Below are 23,143 nucleotides of genomic sequence, written 5' to 3'. Positions count from 1 at the left end.
TGAAATCCCACTAATAGCACCTGTTGCTGTGCAGAAAATACAGGCAAGGTCCTCTCATGTAATAAAGATGGTCTCCCTTCCTGTTTACTCTATATACAACAGTCTTCCAGCACAATATCAGCACTTGTCATCTACAGAAATTTTCAGATGACCCGTGCATCAGGCTGCATAAATAATGGAGATGAGTCAGAGTACAACCTACAACCCAACATCAGCAAGACAAATGAACTGTTGGTGGACTTCTGAAATGCTGAAATGAAGACCAGTTATCATTTATAGGAGGACATGGAAGTAGGACAGAGCTACAAGTATCGGGGGATTTATATAAACAACAAACTGGACTGGTCTGACAACACAATGAAGCTGTACAAGAAGTGCCTCGGGAAGCAACTTGAGCTCAAAAGATGCACAATGCCTGAACAAACTTACCAGGAAAGTCAGCTACATCACAGAGTGAGCCCTGGACACACTGAAAGCAGTTGTGGACAAGAGGATGATGGTAAAAGTAGATGCCATCATAAAAAATCCCTTCTAGGAGGAGATCACTTGGAGTACTTTCATTTTACCACGGTGTGCTAAGAAGTGCCTCTGGGGATCTTTTCTGCCAACTGCTATCAGGCAATACAATGCTTCCACCTGATGTACTCAATTATTTTATTTATTGATTTATTGATTTATTGATTGGATGTATTATCTATCCAGTGAGTGTGTATTTTTGTTTTTTTATTTTTATGCTGCTGTCTGTATTTGAATGTTTATATAATCTACTCACACTACAAAGCAATTATATTGTAGCATCACACAATATCTTATTATAGCAAAATAGTCAAGGCATTTATCAGACAACATCTTGAATAAACTAAAAATATAATAATGGTGTTTTCGATAGATTGTCAGCATAAAAATGGTGGCAAATAAGTGTGCCACTTTTGATATTAAAGAAATACATCTGCAATGTCAAATGCATGTGCTGTTTATCTGCTATTAAAACAAATATAGTAATCTACAAATACAGCAAAGATTATATTAGTATCAAAATGTTGTATAAAAACAATTATGCAGCCGTGTTATTAACTTATTTATGTATAGTATTTTTGCAAATTCCTCTAGAACATTAGTCTTGTTGTGGTAAAATACGTTTTCCCTAGTCACACCTTCTCTTTTCTAGTTGTTACAGTATACTGTATGTGTTATATTTCTTGCTGTTTTTATTGTAATTTACCTTGTCACGTGATCAGAAAGCTGTACTGAAATTAATCACATTTCATTTTCAAATTTTACACTTTCTTTGCTTTAATTCGCTTTGTCCTATTGTCTTCTCTTCTGCAATTTCCTCCTTATTTGACAGCATCTTTGATTTTTATTTAAGGGTCAGCATATTGAAGTTAGGGTGGGTAGAGGTTTTGTATAGGAAAGATGGGGCAACGTATGTTTTACTTTTGTGGGAGGAGAAGATGGGGATACAGTTCTTACTCAGTTCATGACTGCAATAAGCATAAGGCTAAGAAATGATCTAATACTATTACCATCTTTAGTAATCACATATTAATATGGTAATCTTTTGGGGTCTACTGCATTTATGTTTGTTTTTGTAAGTAGAACCTGCCTGTCTGCTCACAATGACATAGGAAGACTACGCAAACTACTGTCTGTTCAGTTAATGAAGCCTTTGACTTTTTGTTCTTTAAAATTCAGTTTAAGTTTGAGGATACAATAATAGGATATCTTGAACAATTTTGAAAAGTATTGTTAGCTTGCTGTAGAACAAATTTAAAAAGTGCATTATTTTCCTTTAAAAATATATGTTTTTCCCCTAATTGCATCATCTCATGTTCTTCAGATCTAAAAATGTATGTGTAGGAGGGTGTTGATTAAAGATAAAAATACCATGTGTAGGATTTTATGCTAATTAGCCTTTAAACCCTTATTCATGTCACTTACTTTTCTTAATTAGCATTTTCTTACAGGATTGAAAAATGTGAGAATTGTGAAATTGGCTCAGTAAAGCTAAATTAGCAGTGTGAAAATCAAGATGTTCTAAATTTCCATCCTAACACCTGCGCTTTAAAACTCAATTTATTTCTAAAGGACAAGAATGCTGAGAAAATTGTCTCAGGAAAGTTAGAAAAAAAAAAACAAATTGAACAAATTTTAAACAGCTGCTCAAGGAATTGTATAAAATATAGTATGCAGTTTGAGAAGCATTCAAAAAGCAGACCACCCTCATTCCTAAATTTTAAGTCATATGTTTTGCATAAGTGCTGTCCCCTTTGTAGTGAAACCTCATTGCAACCTTTCTGTGAGGGTTTATTAATGAAACAAGCATATTTAAAATTTTTTCCATAACAGATATAATCTAAAATATTAATATTTTGGAGAATATTTACATGAATAATTAAATATTAAATACATTTAAGAAAGATCTATTTTCACAGTTGCTATATCTTACTGTATATATGAAGCAGTATGGAAAAATATTATTGTAAGCAAATTTACAGCACATTGTAGTAGAAGACAGAAATATCAAATTAGCCTTTATTGATTATGATCAGGCTGCCAGCTGAAATTAACAAATATTTTGCATTCTTTTTATTGTTAGTTCACCAAACCCAGACCAGCAGGCCTTGTCAGAAGAAAATGCTCAACATAATAAGGACAATTATAATTCTTGTCTTCTTTTGTTCCCTAAAATATGTCTAGCCTCTTTGTTTCATTTTATACAAATCATGTCTGATATGACAACTAGTCTGTTTTTTCAATGCTGTGATTTACAATGGTGAATATCAATACTTAATGGAGTAACATTGTTTTCAAGCCACATTGGAATTCACATTTGGCTATGTAATTTCTGATTTTGTTACTTGCAAAGTCCATTATTTTCAGTGTTGACACATTGCAACACAGTGTTAGACACCATAATCTATTTATACTATTGTCAAGATATGTTCCTACATGCCACTGGTTGAGGGTTGTGAGAAAAATTTAAATAAAACAAAAACACAAGTCAATAGTTACATATTTTAAATACATTCTCTCAATAAACATGTCAGAAGTCAACATTTACACACTATGCTTAAGAATGTTATTAGCCAAGTTCATTTTACTTTTATAAAACCCACTACTATGCATAACGCTTAAGTGTTACACACATTTTCAAGTACTGTAGAGTTAACATTACAGATATTATACAGTAAATGCTGACAACAAAAACAACAAATAATAAGTACGGATGGGTAGTAGACAGTACAAGCAATAGTACTGCAGCTGGCCGCGACACATGTACCCGCCCTTACCTTCCTAGTTGCAAAACATCTTTCCACCATTAGATGGCAGGAGTGAGCCACCAGTCACTCAAATTCATCCTGTCATCTGGTTAATACTTGGAAAAAAGTTATATGTCACATTATTCACATGAGATTGGCATTTTCTGAGTTGGCACTTGTGAAGTCTCACCTTCCCATATTATTATGTACATGCAAATTTCAGACTGACTGTCACAAGAAAAGTAAGGTCACCGTTGATTTACTACTCAATTATCATTAATAGCAGATAAAGAATGTCTGTTTATTTTTAAATAAAAAGCAACAATAACCATTAACCTTGTATCACAAACACAACACACATAGACAAATGTAGAGCATGATATGACTTGAGCATCTCAGAGATGTTTGTTGCCTACTCTATAATTTATATCCATCAGACTTTTGAACAAACTATATCCATTTGCAAGGTTCTGGAAGCATTTGATGCCGTTTAAAATTCAAACCAGGCCAGAATGGCAGCCCATTGCATGGAACCCACATACACTTAATATGGAGACAGCATTTTAAAAATTACTACGTGACAGACTCAAGAGCATTTCCTCACAGCAGTGTTTAATCAGTTCATCTCAGGTTGCACATTTTGCAACCCGAGACATCTACATTACGAGGGCTCTAAGAAGCTCAGATGCAGTTGTTTAACTGTATGGGCAATAAGAGAATTCTCATGCTTAAGTGCACAGTTGGACTGCCAGTAAGCTATGTAAGCTAAGCTGTTCCTGATGACGTCAGTTGAGTGCTCTCTCTCACTCAGACTGCTGATTAGCCATGTTTTGTTGTGGAATTGCACTATGCACTATCCATCTATTGTTAGCTATTAACCCACGATGTCTAGATTACTGGTTCCCTCAAAAGTAGTTATTTTACAGAAAAAACAATAAAAGAACTCTTATGCTCATACAGACAGGGAATACATGTAAGCACTGCAATGGAGAGCTTTATGGTGGTTTCAGCTGAGCTCTCTGTTAGCTTCACCACTGCAAGAAGTATTTTGCAAGCATGAATGTGAATGCAAAAAAAAAAAAAGAAACACGCACACGACTTTGTCTCTTTTAAATCGACATGTTAATCTTGGGGTAAGATTACAATAAAGTGCTGTTTATGCAGGACGAAAACATTAATGACTATTTATCTATTTGAGTTAAATCCACAGAGCTGTTCTGTAACATACAGTGCATCCAGAAAGTATTCACAGCGCATCACTTTTTCCACATTTTGTTATGTTACAGCCTTATTCCAAAATGGATTGTATGGTAGAGTGGCCAGATGGAAGCTGCTCCTTAGTAAAAGGTACATGGCAGCATGCCTGGAGTTTGCCAAAAGGCACCTGAAGGACTCTCGGACCATGAGAAACAAAATTCTCTGGTCTGATGAGACAAAGATTGAACTCTTTGGTGTGAATGCCAGGCGTCACGTTTGGAGGAAACCAGGCACCACTCATCACCAGGCCAATACCATTCCTACAGTGAAGCATGGTGGTGGCAGCATCATGCTGTGGGGATGTTTTTCAGCGGCAGGAACTGGGAGACTAGTCAGGATACAGGGAAAGATGACTGCAGCAATGTACAGACATCCTGGATGAAAACCTACTCTAGAGCGCTCTGGACCTCAGACTGGGGCGACGGTTCATCTTTCAGCAGGACAACGACCCTAAGCACACAGCCAAGATATCAAAGGAGTGGCTTCAGGACAACTCTGTGAATGTCTTTGAGTGGCCCAGCCAGAGCCCAGGCTTGAATCTGATTGAACATCTCTAGAGAGATCTTAAAATGGCTGTGCATCGATGCTTCCCATCCAACCTGATGGAGCTTGAGAGGTGCTGCAAAGAGGAATGGGCGAAACTGGCCAAGGATAGGTGTGCCAAGCTTGTGGCATCATATTCAAAAAGACTTCAGGCTGTAATTGCTGCCAAAAGTGCATCGACAAAGTATTGAGCAAAGGCTGTGAATACTTATGTACATGTGATTTATCAGTTTTTTTTATTTTTAATAAATTTGCAGAAATCTCAAGTAAACTTTATTCACATTGTCATTATGAGGTGTTGTGTGTAAAATTCTGAGGAAAAAAATGAATTTAATCCATTTTGGAATAAGGCTGTAACATAACAAAATTTTGAAAAAGTGATGCGCTGTGAATACTTTCCGGATGCACTGTAGATTTTAGCATGTGCATTTCAAAACCCTCTAGTAAACATACAGCCACTTCTCTTTTTTGTATGTGTGTAGTGTGCTAAACTAATGTAGCGGTGGGCCGACAGATAACACTGGTGGGAGTGTATGCTCATTTGTTTTAGCAACATTGTAGGAATTACAGTTTTAGGGCTTCTGCACGCTTCAATACACATGAAGAACACAAATCAAACAGCTGTCCTTTCAGACTCGACTCAGTATTGCACAGTTTGCACATTCTGTTTTTTTTCACCCTTACTTCTTTTCACCTTTGACCACATTATAATTAAAGTAGGTGAAAAGCTGAACATTAATTGAAAATCACCCCATACAGTTCAGACCATAAAACTTTAAAACACAATTAATGTGGTATAATGCTGTATGGTATGGGGATTTCGCACAAAGTTTTTATTTTGCTTAAAAAAATCTGTGGGGGGAGGCCAAAAGTTCACCCAGTCTCAACTGCCTAACATAAATATTAAGTAGTTCTTTATTGTTTTTTCTTAAGGCTTTGTCTTACAGGATTCAATGCAGTGGGTCTCATGGTCAGTCAGGGTGTCTACTTTTGTTCATACATTCATCTCAGGTGGCTACACAGGACTTTGATCAGGTGGTGGTGGAGCAGAACACCGCAGAACAACCAGAAAAGAAAAGAGAGAAAAGTCATAGTCTGGTTAATGTGCAATTTAAAATTTTGGTCTATAATTACACCTAAATTCTTTATTTCCACCTTGACTTTTAATTCTAATGGATCAAGTTTATTTCTAATACCTTCATTATTTTTATTTTAACTAAATTGCTGAGATACTTTTTTTTTTATTTAGCTTGGGGAAATTATTACTCATCCATTCAGAAACACAAGGCAGACATTGGGTATGTATTGTTAGATGTTATAGTTTTTGGTATTTTGACAATGTCATAACCTTGAATCTTCTATACAACTCACCATGTATCTCCCCATCTATCCATCCATTTTCCCAAACTTGAATTTTTGCAGCAAACTATTAATATTTCCTTTGAAAACTTTTAAAGTGACATAAGATACATATTTGTCAAATACTGTATTTCTACAAGAAAAGGTTGCACGATAAATATAATATCAACATCTCATGTAATTCAGCAGTATGAGATTTAAAAATGCAAGAAGAGGGGTGATACAAAATAAGAAGCATACTGGACCTGCAAAAATGGAAACTGAACAGAACTATATTTCTGTTTTGCAAGTGTAAGGTTTTAAAATTGTTTTTATTTTCTTATGCTGCTAAGAGTTGTAGCTGACACAATTTATACATTTTTTTGGTAAATGTCTTTTTTAAAAACAGTACATCTGCAGAGCTCTGTAGCAAACTAAGATGAAAACAAAATATTTTGTGGGTTGATTTTCTTTTTAATTTTTTTTATTTTTCTGTGGGTTACAAACTGGATGGATAGATTTTTCTTTAGTGAATTTTCTTTCTGAAAAGTTACAGTATACTGTACACCGCTAGGCTATTTCTGATTGGTGATGCTCAAATGGCCCGGTATGAGAGATCATGGATGTGTGTGCATTGTTGTACTTGGTGTTTACTTTATTTCATTTTTTTATTACCTATATAAATTGCTGCTCCTGAAATTAACAAAGTGGGTACTTAAGATGTGTTGATTTCTTGTTGTACATGAACATAATTCATGTGTTCACAGTTTGATTAACAATTAATGTGAACGATACCTATGTATATTTATGTAAAGCATATTGTGAACTTATTAAAACATTATATGTTATGTGAATTACGTGCATCCATATGTTGAAACCTACCTTATCTCTGTATCATTCCAACAGAACAGGATCACATGTGCCCAATTCAAATGGAAAATATGGAGAGTCCTTGTCAGCATTATAGGGTCTAGAGCAGAAAGGAAACCTGGTCATAGCAAGTACAAACATTGTTATAAGGCTATAAATATGCAGCAATTCATTTTAACCAATTTTATTTGTATAGTGCACTTCAGGCTACCAGAGCTATAATGATCACATTTAAAATATAATTACAAATTTTACCAATAACTAATTACATAATCCACACTGTGGATTTACCCCTTTTCCACCTTACAATATACAGTAATCACTCACGTTCCCCAAACCTTTTTTTTGGTTTCAGTTAAAACATATATGAAAATGCAGAAAGAAACTGTAAACTGAACAACAAGAAAATATATCTACAATATATATTCATTGTCAGACGCAAACCAATCATAAGATTCCCCACAGCAATGTTGAGGTATGGAGACCAAAACCAGCTTCAGGTGAACCACATTTGCTGACGAACTGTCTTCTTCCACCTGTAGCCTGCACAGCGCAATGCACTGACGTCACTTCCACTTCAGTCCCAGAGGTCCCATCCATTCCACCCTGTGAGGTATTTAAAGAAAGGGATTCCCAGAATATGAAGTTCAGTTTGAACCTGAAACTGAAGCATATGAAGCTCTGAAAGTACAAAGTGAATCACTTAACCTGAGAGGAGACACAGAAGGATGTGTAACGTCCTCAAAAATATATTGCAGGAACTTTTCCTTTTTACCAGTTTACCATCTTCTTGCATTAAACAGGGAGCTAGCTAGCCCACAATCCTTTATTCTCTCCCTTGTGTCTATTAATTTTACTCCATTTATGTTATAGATGAGATACGACAAATGAAAGAGTGGAAAACATAAACATCAGCCACAAGTATTCCTGAAGAAAACAGGTCACTGTTGGGCCCAGAAGGACAGAGAAACGAAATAGAGGAGGATTAATAACAGTTCATATTTATTGTAATACTTCTGTTTTTTTGCAAGTGGCTAACAAGCAGAGATGGCTGCAGCTCTAATCAGGGTATTTACTATTCAGGCATGTCTTACACAAACAGGCCAACTTCTCGCTGATGTTTTATTGATCATCAAAATCTTTAGTAGACTGCCACCTGGAGATCCTAAAATGTGCTTCATTGTTTAAGTAATGATAAATGTATATGGATTTGTACTGTAGATAGAACTTAGGCTATTTAAAGTTTATATACAAGAACGATTTTGACTTAGGAACAGGAGATAAGAGGTTATTCTTTCTCGTTCTTGTAGTGATTCTTGCAGGAGCATTTGAATTAACTGAAAACAGTTTGAACAGCTTGTGAATAACGTACTGGAGTAGTCAATTCTACTTGAAATAAATGCATGAATTAACTTTTAGTATCCTCCTTATTTAAAATCAGTTTTGATTTTCCAGTATACCTAAACTGAAAAAATACAGGCTTTAGTGTTGTGATGTGTTTTAAAAGACATACAGGTGGAAGACGTAAACTCTAGGTTGTGTGCCAGCTCAGGAACACTAACATTTATACCTATGGAGTTAAAAAGCGACAGAATATTGTTGCAGTCTGCATCACTCTCCCCAACCCCATTAACGATATTTTTATCTATATTGAAAGACATGTACCATATATACTCTCTTTTAAGTTTTCCCACGGATAAGTCGGGGCTTGATTTTACTGTATAATTTATGGTATTTTATAATGTCGGTCATATAAGTTGAATGCGGAAAGCTCACGCTATTGGTCCAAGAGATTATGATATGCTAACACCCACCTGAGAGAATAACCATGGAGCACACTGTCTTTTCCCTATGTATTGTGCCTATGTAACCACACAGTAATGCCCAAACTATCCCAAAGTGATGTTTGTACTGTTTTGTGTTTTTTGTATCTCACACCCTCATACACCTTTACCAAAAGAGTATCCCGTATCTACGATGGAGTGTTCGATCAGAAGGGAATATGAAGATGGTTTTAAATTAAAAGTCATTGAAGTGGCGAAACAAATTTGTAACTGGACTGCTGCAACAAAATTCAATGTGTCTGAGAAACTGGTGCGTGATTGGAGGAAGCAAGAAGATGTAAAAAAAAAAATCTAAGTGTTGCATTTTTGAATGGGTGCAAAAGTCAGGGTCTGATTTTATGATCGATTTTTTGGCTTTCAAGACCCGGCATATATGCGAGTATATACAGTAATTATCATCCATCGATACTTTTAATTCACTGACACGTTTAGTTAAGGACATTGTAGCAGAAATGTCACTTAGTCCATTCCACATCAACCTCACAAGATTAATCCCAAAACAACATTTATTTATATAGCACATTTTCATACAAGTGGTGTAGCTCAAAGTGCTTTACAATATGAAGAAAGGTTTATAAAAAAATAAAATAAGATTTGGCAAAAACCTGAAAACAGGAATGTTAAAATAATGTACAACCAAGATTTTTCTGATGTGTAGATTTATTTTTATCATGAGGTTTGGTGAGCAAAGGCATTATCTGCAGAGTGCTACTACCAAACAAAATCATGAGGCCTTCAGCTATAATGGTTTTTGGAAGCAAACATACTGCTTACAATAGTAAATCATTCGACTTTTTTAAATAAAAAAAATGAAAACCTTGAGACTTCTCAAAAAACATTCTAACATGTGTAGAACCATCCAACAGGAACTGAGGACATTATCTCATTGCACATTGAATTGTTATATATAAGAAAGTTCACACTATTGCAGAATAACTCATCTTGCCTTGTGCAACAGATATGTGAATAATATTTATATAGTATGCCAAAATTCTAAATGAGTCAGCCACCAGCCAATTATAACATATTCCTCACTGCACTCTCTCCACGTATTCCAGATTTTGACAAACTTGTGAAAATAAGCTCAGGTTACGCATTAAAAAGACAATTGGATGGTAAATTGGATTCAGTAAACACTCGTGTGTTGAGTTATTTTTGGATGAGCACTGTGCATGTTTTGTCTATTATGTGCACTATATTTAAATCCTGAATGTAAATTTACTATTATTTGTTGTTTGCCATTTAGGGGAAAATATTACCCAATTTACAGTAAAATTACCGTTAATTAAAGGTCATCACTGAACAAAAACAGATAAAACTGGATTCCATAGTGAAAAAGTTTCAGAACCACTGAAAAAAACTACATAAGGCCTGTGCCTGAGAGCTCAATTACATTTTTCCAGCCTATATGATAAAATCACCTGGTTAAAGGTGTCAAAGACTGTGCTTAAATCTAACAGCATTTGTACACTCACTTATGTATGAATAAAACACCTTAAACTTTAAATTCCAGTTCTATAAAATAACCTATAAATGGCAGCATGATTAAGGGGTTTTCAATGAACTACTTGAACTCTGAAAACCATTGTGCACCCACTGCTCCATCAAACGCTCTCCCATTCTCAGGTGGTAGCAGTTTTTTCGCAGATCCCCCAGCTTCCCGAATACAAGCCTGTGGAGGATTGATGATGGCATCTTAAGATTTCATATAGTAAATGTACCCCCCACCCTCTGAAATTCAAAAGGCTGTAGCTTCCTTTCTCTTGCTTTGCTTTTTATGTGAACATTAAAAATAATGGGAGTGATCAATAGTTTAGCAGTACTCACTGACATGCTAACATCCACTACATGGTTTTGTCTAATCACTCTATCCATCCAGGAAGAATTTGCTTCAGGCAACGTCAGACTGGCTACTGGTGATGCTTTGATTATAAAGTCATTGGCTGACAGATTTATATTTTGTGATTTGACTTCATCATTCAGTTCTCTCCTCTTCTCAAAGATATTGTCCATATTTATGTAAATGGACAGGCAGGCAATAATCTGCTGAGTGTAACATTTCCTTCAGGAGAAGATATTAAAATGTAATTTAAAACACTTGTAAATGCTTTACAGTGATTAATGAAAACTATGACTAATTTTTTAGGTAAGACGGAAGTTGTGAGACCAACTTTTTCAACTCAATTAGAAAGAAAAGATAACTAAAATATTAACATAATTGGTTCTAGTTTTCTTTTTTTTTTCAAAAACTGTCTGATAACTGACACTTTTAATAAATTCAGAATTGTGCCAGTCAGTGAAATCAGTTGATAATGCTAAGAATGGGTCCTGCCAGCAGAGGCATTAAGCTTTTCACTAGTTTGGTTTGGACTGGGTTTAAGAGACAGGTAGTAAGTTTCATTTAAGAAAGTTAGGACTTTCTATTCAGTTATCAAGTTAAAATTACTGTAGTAGTGCACACAAAGAGAGATGGTGTTTGGCATTGAAATATTCAGTTTGGAAGATAACATTGAAGTCTGAAATTTTATATTATCAATTTTATCATTTAAAAAGTTCATAAAACTAAATGTTTTTGTATGCATTTGTCTGGCTGTACAGTATTCATTTGATACATTACCAATGTTTCTAACTGTGTTGTGTACTGTATTCATATGGAATAGTAAAGAGAATGGGCAATATTTTGTAGATTCTCTTTAAAAAAAAAAAAGCCTAAAGCAAAAATTTTAAATTCTAAAAGTTAAAAAGAGTCCAAGTCATTTATAACTTTATGTACTATGACAACTGGCATGGTAAACACAGAGAGACAGAATAGTCTTAGAAAAAAACTTGATCCCTTAGCATCAAAAGTCAAGGAAGAAGTAAAGAATTTAGGTGAAATGATGTACTCTGTTCAAAAACTTTAATTACATTACTAGGACTTTATTTTTTTGCATTTTTAGAAACACAGCAAAAGTTAGACCTCTTTGAATATTACGTGTTTTTTAGTCAACTAAATGACTGTAATGCACTCCTAGCTGGACTGCCATAGAAAGACATCAGTTGCAATTAGTTCAGAATGCAGCAGCTAGTATCTTGACCAAAGAAAATGAAATTTTGAGCACATCTCATTAATTTTAGCATCATTACATTGACAACCTGTGGCCTTTACAATTGATTTTAAAATAGTATTAACGGCATATAACATGTTAAATACCGTATTTACTCGTATACCACGCACCCTTGTGTAAGACGCGCACCCTAATTTTTACAAAGAAAATCCCGAAAATCGTATTGCTCTGTGTACGACGAGCGTTGTGATTGTATGGGAAGCGTTTACAGAGAGAGAGAGCGTGAGCGAGAGAGCGCGAGTGCACGAGAGAGAGAGAGAGCGCAAGTGCGCAAGCAAGCGAGTGAAAGAGAGAAAGAGCGAGTGTGCGAGCGAGAGAGTGTGAGTGCGAGCGAGCGAGAGAGAGCCCAAGCAGAAGAAGTAAACAGTACAGAATTACATTTCTTCGTGGTACACGCATAAATACGGTAATCTTGTTCCTTATGTCTCTTTACACTCCAAGTTGTAATCATAGATCATCCATAAGTGGTATTCTTATTATTCCAACAGCTAAGCATAAAATAAGTTATGAGATGACTTTTTGCTTTCTATGCTCCAAAATCTGGAAAAGCTTTTCCAATAGACATATGCCAGGCTATGTTAAGTTGTTTTATTTCCCTGCAACTATTTCTTTGACATCTTGTAAAGCACTTTGACCTACAGCCTATGTATAAAAATATACTATAGAAATTAATGTTGTTGATATTATTATTCACCCTGTATTTTGTATCTTGAGCCAAGGGGGGTGGGTACTACTTATGTAGCAGCAGCAGGAGGGTCACATACTGTGTTATTTAAGAATGAACAGTACATGAAATGGCTGTTTTGGTATTAAAATTATTACTTTGTCTTTTATGTTTGTACTTTCATTCTGAATTTGGATTTCAATTAAGATGTGAATTCCTGCTCGCTACACAAAGTACTTTTTCTGATTACTGAATTTGAATTTCTTCTCTGTTTTTCTGCCTGCCTTGATTTTCGAAATTGTTATTAAATCTTGTAATAAATAATCTTTGATGTTTTGCATTGGTAGCATCATAACACAAGTAATATCACACATCACGTGTGGTGAATTGTTTTGTTAAGTAAATATTGAGAGAGAGAGAGAGTGCATTACTTGTATTAGTTTAGTTGCTGTGCTAGCTATATGCAGTGATAGAGTAATCTAAAAATGAGTCATTGTTTTGTATGCCTTCATTTACTTTTTTATTTTGTGATCTTCCACTGAACTAATCAATATATTAACTGTTGTGTGTTGGATTTTCTGTGTGCATGAGCTCATGTGCTTACAGGTTCATGTCTGATAGACACACCAGCCTACCCTTGGTTTTAGGGATTTTTGAACAACAGCGTTAACCTGCAATGTTGCTTTGTTTAGGACAAAATTCTGTTTGCTCTAGTGTGTTGCATTGCATATTTGCTGTGAATTGCAAATAAGGTTTTTATGTTTTTTATTTGTGTTATAATCATGTATTGCCCCAGCCAAGAAAATCCAATGCTCCTCGTTAAGTCTGTTCTGTTACTGACTATGTGATTTGAATGAGAGGTAGTTGAGGATGTTTAAATGGTATGTAATTTATAAACTGTAGTGAATCCTTAAAATTAATACATACTGTTCATAGCATTATGTCAATACATTTTAAGAGGAGTGGTTCAAGAGTTTATGTTTTCCCTTAAAAAGACCAGATTTAACATATTCTGTCAAGTACTCCTATTACCTCTTTATTGTGTTTAGTCAAATAATATTTTTGAGTAAATTTTATTTACACATTCAAAATGCCAAGAGTAATATAGAAATGAATGCTTGTAACTAATTAAGAGATACCTTAATTGCAGTATTGCCTAGAAACCCCAGATGGCCTAACTAATATAGGCCTGAAGTAGCTATGTTGTGCTGCACAAGCCCATTTATTTCAATGAATTATAACATAATTTTTTCATGATAAATTATCTGTAGCATTCAGTGTTTAATGAAACAAATTTAATATTTCCACAATGTAATTTTTCTAATTTTAGGATTAATACACTGAAAAAGCATATGATGGATTATCATCCTATTTCTCTGTTTCATGAATTTTAAATTATAAATATATATATATATATATATATATATATATATATATATATATATTTAGTGATACAAATTGTGTCTTTAGTGGTTTCCACTGCAGTTACACTTCATGTTGAACATAACTACTAAACAATTTCAGATGTAACGTTTTATTAACATTACATTAGGTGAACTTGGATTAATAATAATTTCAGTACACCCTGACTTCATTATATTAGTAATACTTTTGTCACATTTATAGATTAATTAGCTTTAGCTGTAGGTCTTAATATAAATTGGTGTGAAAGGCATTATTAATTTATGTTCTATTATTATAGTTTCAGTTTCAATTACTTAATTAATTGTGCAGCTAATATAGATTTATATTTAAAACATTTATTAAATCTTCATTAGAAGTGAAATAGGAGTGATGTCATTATGAAGTTATTTACTGCAGTTTCACATAAACATATTTACTGTTATACAAGCTTAATATACAAGTTTATATATTAAAGTACAAGGTGGCCAACTTCAATCCTGAAATCCAAAGTGATTACAGGTTTTCATTCTAAACATTTTCTTAATTAGTGACTAGATTTTGCTACTAATTAACTTAATTTAGTTTATTAGCTACTTAAGACTCAGACCCTTTAGATCAGGGCTGAGCAACGTTGGTTCAGGAGGGCGGCAGTGGCTGGAGGTTTTCATTCTGACCATTTTCTTAATTAGTGACCAGTTTTTGCTGCTTATTAACTTAATCTGATTGATTTGCTATTAAAGACTTAGAACCTTTAAATCAAGGCTGAGCAACGTTAGTCCTGGAGGGCCGAAGTTCCTTCAGGTTTTTGTTTCAGGCCAATTGTTTCATGAGAAATCATTCATTGCTAATAAAGCACTTACTGCTCAAGTGACATTTTTCTGCTTCATTTTAGTTGTCTTGCTTTTTAAGATTTTGAACCCTTAAATGCTTATTTTGTCAGCTGTATTCATTGTTTTAATCGCTCCTTATCTATACTAATAAAAGGCAAAGCCCTCACTGACTGACTGACTGACTGACTGACTGACTGACTGACTGACTGACTGACTGACTGACTGACTGACTCACTCACTCACTCACTCACTCATCACTAATTCTCCAACTTTCCGTGTAGGTAGAAGGCTGAAATTTGGCAGGCTCATTCCTTACAGCTTACTTACAAAAGTTGGGCACGTTTCATTTTGAAATTCTACACGTAATGGTCATAACTGGAACATATTTTCGTCCATAGACTGTAATAGACTGCAGCTTGATAGCCGTGGGAGGCGGAGTTTCGTATTAAAGCATTTAACCAATGACATTTCAGCCATCATTTGTTGCCAGGCAGAGAAGCTTTCACAATTCGTTGTGCAGGCACTCTAACACAGAATAAATGTCGTTTAACCTGGTGCCTCAACCAATCAGATTTTGAGTTGGTGTTAGTAGGGCCCTCTAGAAGGCGTACGGCAACGTCACCGTATTCAGACCCATTGATTGGATAGAAGCCGATATAAGGAACTCTATGAGGCCACTGAACGCAAAGCAAACACTCCGAGCGAAAGATTGTCGCGTGCACTACGGCCAACTCCATGGCAGGATTCTGGACAATATTATTTGCCAGACACAGACCAGATTTCAAGACCACGAAAACCGAACCGAACTGACTGTAATGTATGCCATGGATGATTTTGCAGGAAAATCTCCCACTAATCTCCTTGACTTTCTTCATCAGAAAAATCTGAATGAGAGCATGTGGCAGCTGTTCACATTGGTATATTTGGAGGTGAGCTTTCCCGTGTACACTGCTTCTGTCGAGCGGGCATTTTCAGCCCTAAAGCGAATTCAAACTTATGCCAGAAATACCATAGGGCGGGTTCACCTTTCAGGATTAACTTCAATGGCAATAGAAAGGGACGTTTTGATGGAACTGAAGCGCATGGATAATCCGTACGACAGAGTAATTGAATTGTTTTTGAGAAAAGAGGGGAGGATGGATTTTGTTTACAAATAATCCTAATTTTTGGTGAGTAAAATGTTGCGATTTTCCTAAATAATATTGCAAGTTTATGAGGTATTATTGATGTTTTTTATGTGTGTTGTGGCTGTGGCTGCAGTAGAAAGGAACTTGTTGACCCCTGGTTTGTCTATTCAATAAAGGCATTTATTGTGGCTACAGGAGTTATCACATATATATATATATTGTAAAGAATTCAGAGCAAAGCAGAAAAAGGTTTGGGGTTTTTCCGGCCCCGTATATTGTCTACAATCCACAGCAAATAAAAAAACGGGTCAAACAGAGAAAACAAAAACATTCATCTGCGCGACATCATACTAGGCGTCGGCGGCCATTTCATATGGGAGGAGCCGGAAGTGGTGGAATGCTGGGAAGGAGGCGTGAGGGATGACGGGACTGCTGACGTCAGGGAAGATGGCGGAGGAAGGGCGGAAGTGGACGTACTGCGGTACAGTGCCTTATGGCGGAGTGTCTTTACTTCTGGAAAACAAAGGAGAAAGGTTAGTACCCGCCATTCCCGCCAGCTAACGTCTTTCGATGTGTTTTAAGGTCCATCCGCGGCCTCCTACTTGCGCATGCGTGACAATATGTATATATATATATTGTGGACGCGGCCTGGACACAGACAGGCGGACATGTTGTTCATCACCACCACATGTTTATTTACAACTAATATTTACAATAATCAAGTGCACACAAACCCCAAACACAGTCCTGGCCATACAATGCCTTCCTCTTCGGGCCGCCTCCACTCTCTCTCCTGCTTTGTCCTGCTTCCACCCGACTCCAGCCTCGAATGAAGGGAGACAGCCCTTTTTATCTCATCCCGGATGAGCTCCAGGTGTTTTTCGGCATTCCTCCCTGGACACGCCCCAGTGTGGCGGAAATGCCGGCTGTTCTCCCGGAAGCTCTCCGGGTGTCCCTTCTCTTCTTCCCCCCAGCACTTCCGGGTGTGGCAGAAGTGCTGAGGTCCAGGGTCTCCAAGGCATTGGGGCGCCCCCTGGCGTTGACCACGGGTCCCTACAGGGTTGGGCTTTCAAGCCCTCTACCCGTGGCCCCCAAAGATACTAGGATTTCGGCCCCCACGTGATCCATGGCGGGCATAGACCCTCTTCCAGTCCCTCAAGGCGTCCCGGCCGGTTCATTGTAGATCGTATACCCCGATCTACATACTGTCAAATAAACGAACCACACACTGTGGCGCAAAACGAGAGGCTTTGCCTCTAGTGCTGACGTCTGAGGTTCGATTCCCGAGAGGGGGTGCAGTGGGTTTGTACGCCTGATGAGCCCAGAATTAGGGAGAAACACATGCCGCGTACTGTTTGCCTTATTTGACAGAAAAACTATTTCAATATATTCAATATATATATATATATCAGTGCTTCCCGATTCATTTTACCCTCGCACCCCCTTGGTTTGAGAAAAGTATGAAATAATATGAGGTTAATGCAGAAAAATAGATCACCAATTGAAGCTTTTTGAATAATGGATACTTTATTCACCATCAATAATTGTTTTGGTAAAGCCATAATCAGTGTAATCCTCCTTCCATTTTCTAATTTTTTTGTGACTAGCCATGATTAAATGAACGGTAAAAAAGTAAGAGCGAAGCGAGGGTCACTTACTGAGGCAGGCAGGCGACAGCTCAATAGCTTGCAGGCTCGATGTAGTGCGTGTCAAGTCAATCTAAAATGCGCGATCAGATTCGAAAAAATATATCTTTTCAAGTTCTGTTTGGATATAAGTAGGTTCTATTTAGTCGACAGAAATATCTTTGATAGGAATGTAAGTTGCATTTAGTCTTTAAATTTCTATGGTGAAGAAAAATTTATGCAATGATGACTAAATTTAACTTACATTCCTACCAAAGATATTTCTGTCGACTAAATAAAAATTACTTACATTTAAAATTTAAATGGAACTTGAACAGATATGATAGTTCATAATACCCACGCAGCACTAAGTGCACGTAAGAGCAGGAGTCATCCGTTTTAACAAGCAGCCTATTGCACTGATACGAAATAGCCTGCCCATTTAATTATTTAGGAATGGATAGATAAATTAAGATTTTGTACAAATGTTTTTCGTTTTTCTTCCTCAATGGATTCTGGCACCCCCAGCAACAGCTTGTTTAGCTGGTGGGAGCGAAAGCCTCTTGCAACCATTCCAAAAACAAAGTCCTTGTGACCCAACCCTTCGTGTTTTACCTCCACATTACTGGCAGTTTGGCTTTGTTTACAATGTGCTGCTTGAAAGCACGAGGGTTCTCAAATTGGTAAATGAGTAAACTGGTAAACAGTTTTTCCACCTCTTCCAGCACTTAAAGCCTCTGCCTGGTTAACGCTGTAACTCCTTTTGCAACATCTTCTGCTTTAGAATACGTTTTTGACTTCTTGTACTCGGCGGCAAGATCAGTAACACGAGCGCCATGCTCAAACTTTTCGATAATTTCTTTCTTTACTTCGATTTCAATTTTCTTCAAAACTTTCTTCTCACCACTCTTCACTTGCTTAGAAGCCATAGTTAACTGCAAAAGTACACGAAATACTGTAAAGCACAAAGAGAGCGCAGGTAAAGCATGCACGTCTGACTGAGAACAATGAACAGTGAGCGGCTCTGCTTAAACACAGTAATCGGTGCGTATGAACCAGCCAGGCAGGCACACACATGCACGACCCCACCCCAGCAGCAAGCAGGCAGGCACGCACGTGCAGCACCCTCTCCCTCCCCCTCCCTCTCTCAGCAGCAGGCAGGCACGTCTGACCGAGAACAATGCAACACGTGCGGAAATTATCGACTCGCACACGCACAGACCGAAAGGGAAACTGGCTTGTTCGTATACCGAGTGTGTGGTCGTGAACTGAGGCAAAAGTTACATGAACCGAGACGTTCGTGAACCAAGGTTAGACTGTGTATATATATGTATATTGTGGTTGAATAAACGTCACAAAGTACAAAATAAAGATTTGGGGACCGTCCCCATATATTGTCGTCAGACAATAAGAAAATGAAATGATTCAAAGCCTTGTAAAAAAGTACAATGAACAATGAACTGTTTTCAGAATGGCGGTTATATAGGAAGCAAAACACATGTGACAGGAAACGGTTGGCAATATGGTGATGTGGCAACAGGATCCGGAAGTGAGGTGTTTTGTGGGGGCCGGAAGTGACGTCATCACTGGTGGCCGGAAGTGACGTCGTCGTGGCCATTTTGAAACCCGGAAGTTGCAGTATTATTTTCCTTCTAGTTTTCTGTTGATGAGAGTTCAGGTAAGTACCACGTGACAACCCCTTATCTCGCGATGTTTTACTAACCTTTAGGCTCTTTGACTGCCTCCTAATTGCCCATGTGTGACAATATATATGTGTATGTATGTATATATATATGTACATACAGTATATGTAGATATATATGTATATATATGTAGATATATATATGTAGATATGTATGTATATGTGTGTGTGTGTGCACGTGCGAGATGTGTGTGTGTATATATATATATATATATATATATGTGAACCTCGCTCCGGACACAGACAGGCAGACACATTAATGTCACCCACAATCACTGGTTTATTTTCCATCTTTTTGTACAGTTCTGCTCACCAACCCCCCTCAGTCCAGGCCACTCCAATGCCTTCTCTTTTCTTCTTCTCTTTTTCTCTCTCTCTCTCTCTCTTTTCTTCTTACCGCCTCCTTCCTCCTCCAGATGTTGCCACTCTTCCACCCGACTCTTGTCAATGACTGGAGGGAGGCGGCCCCTTTTATAGGAACCCGGATGGGCTCCAGCTGCTTCCCGGCAATCTCCCGTGGACACACCCCCGTGTGGCAGAAGTGCCGGCTGCACACCCGGAAGCCGTCCGGGTGTCCCCTGTCGTCTTCCCCCGGACACTTCCTGGTGTGACGGAAGTGCCGGGCGCCTGGAATGATCAGGCACTGGGGCGCCGCCTGGTGGTGGCCACGGGTCCCTACAAAGGCAATGCTTTCAAGCCCTGTACCCGAGGCTCCCAGCGTAACCAGGACGGACGCCCTTCTCGGTCTGGAGGAGGCACAAGTCTTCCTCTGGTCCTCCTGGGCGGAGCCCGGCCGGGGACCACAATATATATATATATATATATAAATATATATATTAAGGGTGCAACGATACATGTATCGAAATTGAACCGTTCGATACAGTGCTTTCGGTTCGGTACGCATATGTATTGAACGATACAAAATTATATACAGTAATCCCTCCTCGATCGCGGGGGTTGCGTTCCAGAACCCCCCGGGATAGGTGAAAATCCGCGAAGTAGAAACCATATGTTTGTATGATTATTTTTATATATTTTAAGCCCTTAGAAACTCTCCCACACTGTTCATAAATATTCTCCGCACAGTTATACAGTAAACCCTTGTTTATCGCGGTTAATCCGCTCCAGACAGATAAATGAATTTCCACAGTAGGATTCTTTATTTATAAATCTAATATTTTCGCAGTTAGAGCATAGAAAACCTGTTTACGACCTTCTAAATACGTTTTTTAACATTAGAGCCCTCTAGACATGAAATAACACCCTTTAGTCAAAAGTTTAAACTGTGCTCCATGACAAGACAGAGATGACAGTTCTTTCTCACAATTAAAACAATGCAAACTTCCTCTTCAAAGTGCGCGTAAGGAGCGGAGAATGTCAGAGAGAGAGTAAAGTAAACAATGAAAAATCAATAGGGCTGTTGCGCTTTTAAGTATGCAAGCACCGCGATAAAGCAGCGGCAATGAAGGGATCAATGCGAAGGTAGCCTTTCAGCATTTTTTACAGGAGCGTCCCTATCTTCTAAGCAAACAGCCTCTGTGCAAAAAGTCCCTCTGCTCACATCTCCTCCGTCAAGCGCAGAGAACGTCAGAGAGAGAGAGAGAGAGAGAGCGCGAGATTAAAGCAAACAATCAAAAAATCAATAAGTGAGCTTTTGGACGCACCTCGATAAAGCGGCATTTCTTAGAGGAGCGTCCGTATCCACTAGGTAAAAGCTTCTGTGCAAACAACACCTCAGCACACACCCTCTCCGTCAGGCAGAGAATGTCAGAGAGGGTGAGATAGAGGCAGAGACAAGCAAACAATCGAGCACCGCGCAGGAGGTATATCTTATAGCATTGAGGAGTTTTAGTTAATATGTAATACGTGCTCTGATTGGGTAGCTTCTAAGCCATCCGCCAATAGCGTCCCTTGTATGAAATCAACTGGGCAAACAAACTGAGGAAGCATGTACCATTGGGTGTGTTTGTTTTATATTCTACCAAGTATAGAAAATACAGTCAGGGATCCCCAAATAATGCAGAACTGTATGTGGTTGATACCTTATTTTTAGAACATTTCAAATGTTTCAAAATATATTTAGGAAGGCATTTCTGTGCAATACATATTTTTATTTAAGTTGTTTTTGTTGTATATGCAGCTAAGTGCTAGCACTCCAGAAGATGAGTGTGAGGGGGTCCATCAGAGAGTGGTTCATTTTATGGGGACATGATATGTTCAATATGCTCCTGAGAATATACCCCAGAAGAAGGGTATAGCATAGCTTTTATTTTGGAAAGGGACCTTTCTCTGTAATAAACTCGTTTCCAAACTCTTTTATTTTTTTATTATTTTGTTTTTTCAGCAACATTTAATTTAAAAACTGTATTTTTGAGTTAAAAGAAATATATATAATTTTAATAAATTACAAATTAAAAAAGGCATGAAAATTTTTTTGTATCGAAAAAATATCGAACCGTGACACCAAAGTACCGAACCGAACCGAACCGTAAATTTTGTGTATCGTTGCACCCCTAATATATATATATGACAGCAAACACTCTTAACAGTGACAAATGTGTTATTTTTAAAATGTTTCCTTTTCTTTTTCATTACTTCTTTAACACACTACTTCTCCGTTGCGAAGCGCGGGTATTTCGCTAGTCAGCAATAAAATGCAAATGACAAAGGAACCAGCAGTTTTACATCTAGCTTGTCTCCATTTCCACCATTGTGTATTCATCATTCACTAATTAAGTACTCAGAAGGAAACTGAAGAGAAAGTGAAGAACTGAAAATTACTCATCAGTTTTAGGCTTCAGATCACTTGAATGATATATGTATCATTTGAAAGGAAAAAAATCTTATGATTTAAGAAAGAACTGACATGGCAGAGTTAAAACATTTAACAAGATATGAAATTAAATAAGATCTGTTATTGGTGAGGATTGGCTTCTAATTAAGTAACTGGGTTGGAACAAAAACCTGCAGCCACTGTGGCACTCCAAGATCATCCCTGTTATAGAATATGAACTAAATATGTTGTAATATGCTCATTTGGGTCAGGATGTTGTTCCACTGTATGGATTTTTAGTGTGATGGATACAATCTGCTCCTACACCTAAACTGACATAGCATTCAGTAAACACTCACTTTTAACTCAGTAAATTATATAAGCATGATGAACGCACAAGCTAGCATGAGATTCTTTGGGTGTCTCCTCCTCGGGGCCAGTGCATTCATTTAATTGATTTCACTTGTCATATTGCGTGTATACTGATTGTCATTTTGTAAACTTTTGTGAATTTCTGAGTTGTTATTAAGTGGGCAGTCATAGGTACACTGTTAGGCGTTTCTTTTAGATAGAAAGGGCAGACTTTTAGATTGTAGGACAGAGTTTTGAAACTTTAGAGAAGAGTGTATTTTGAGCTAAACAGCCGTGTGTCATTCTGCATTCAATTTTTGCCATTGCAAAATGCAGTATTTATTTTTGGGTCAAACAAAAATGGTGAAGAATTTACACATTTTTATTGTCTGTTTTGAGCTTCCTTAACTTTAAGCTAATCTTTTTTTTTTGACATTCTTTCTAA

The sequence above is a fragment of the Polypterus senegalus genome, chromosome 8, assembly GCF_016835505.1.
Source record: "Polypterus senegalus isolate Bchr_013 chromosome 8, ASM1683550v1, whole genome shotgun sequence".
Classification (NCBI taxonomy): Eukaryota; Metazoa; Chordata; class Cladistia; order Polypteriformes; family Polypteridae; genus Polypterus; species Polypterus senegalus.
This window is presented reverse-complemented; position numbering follows the sequence as displayed.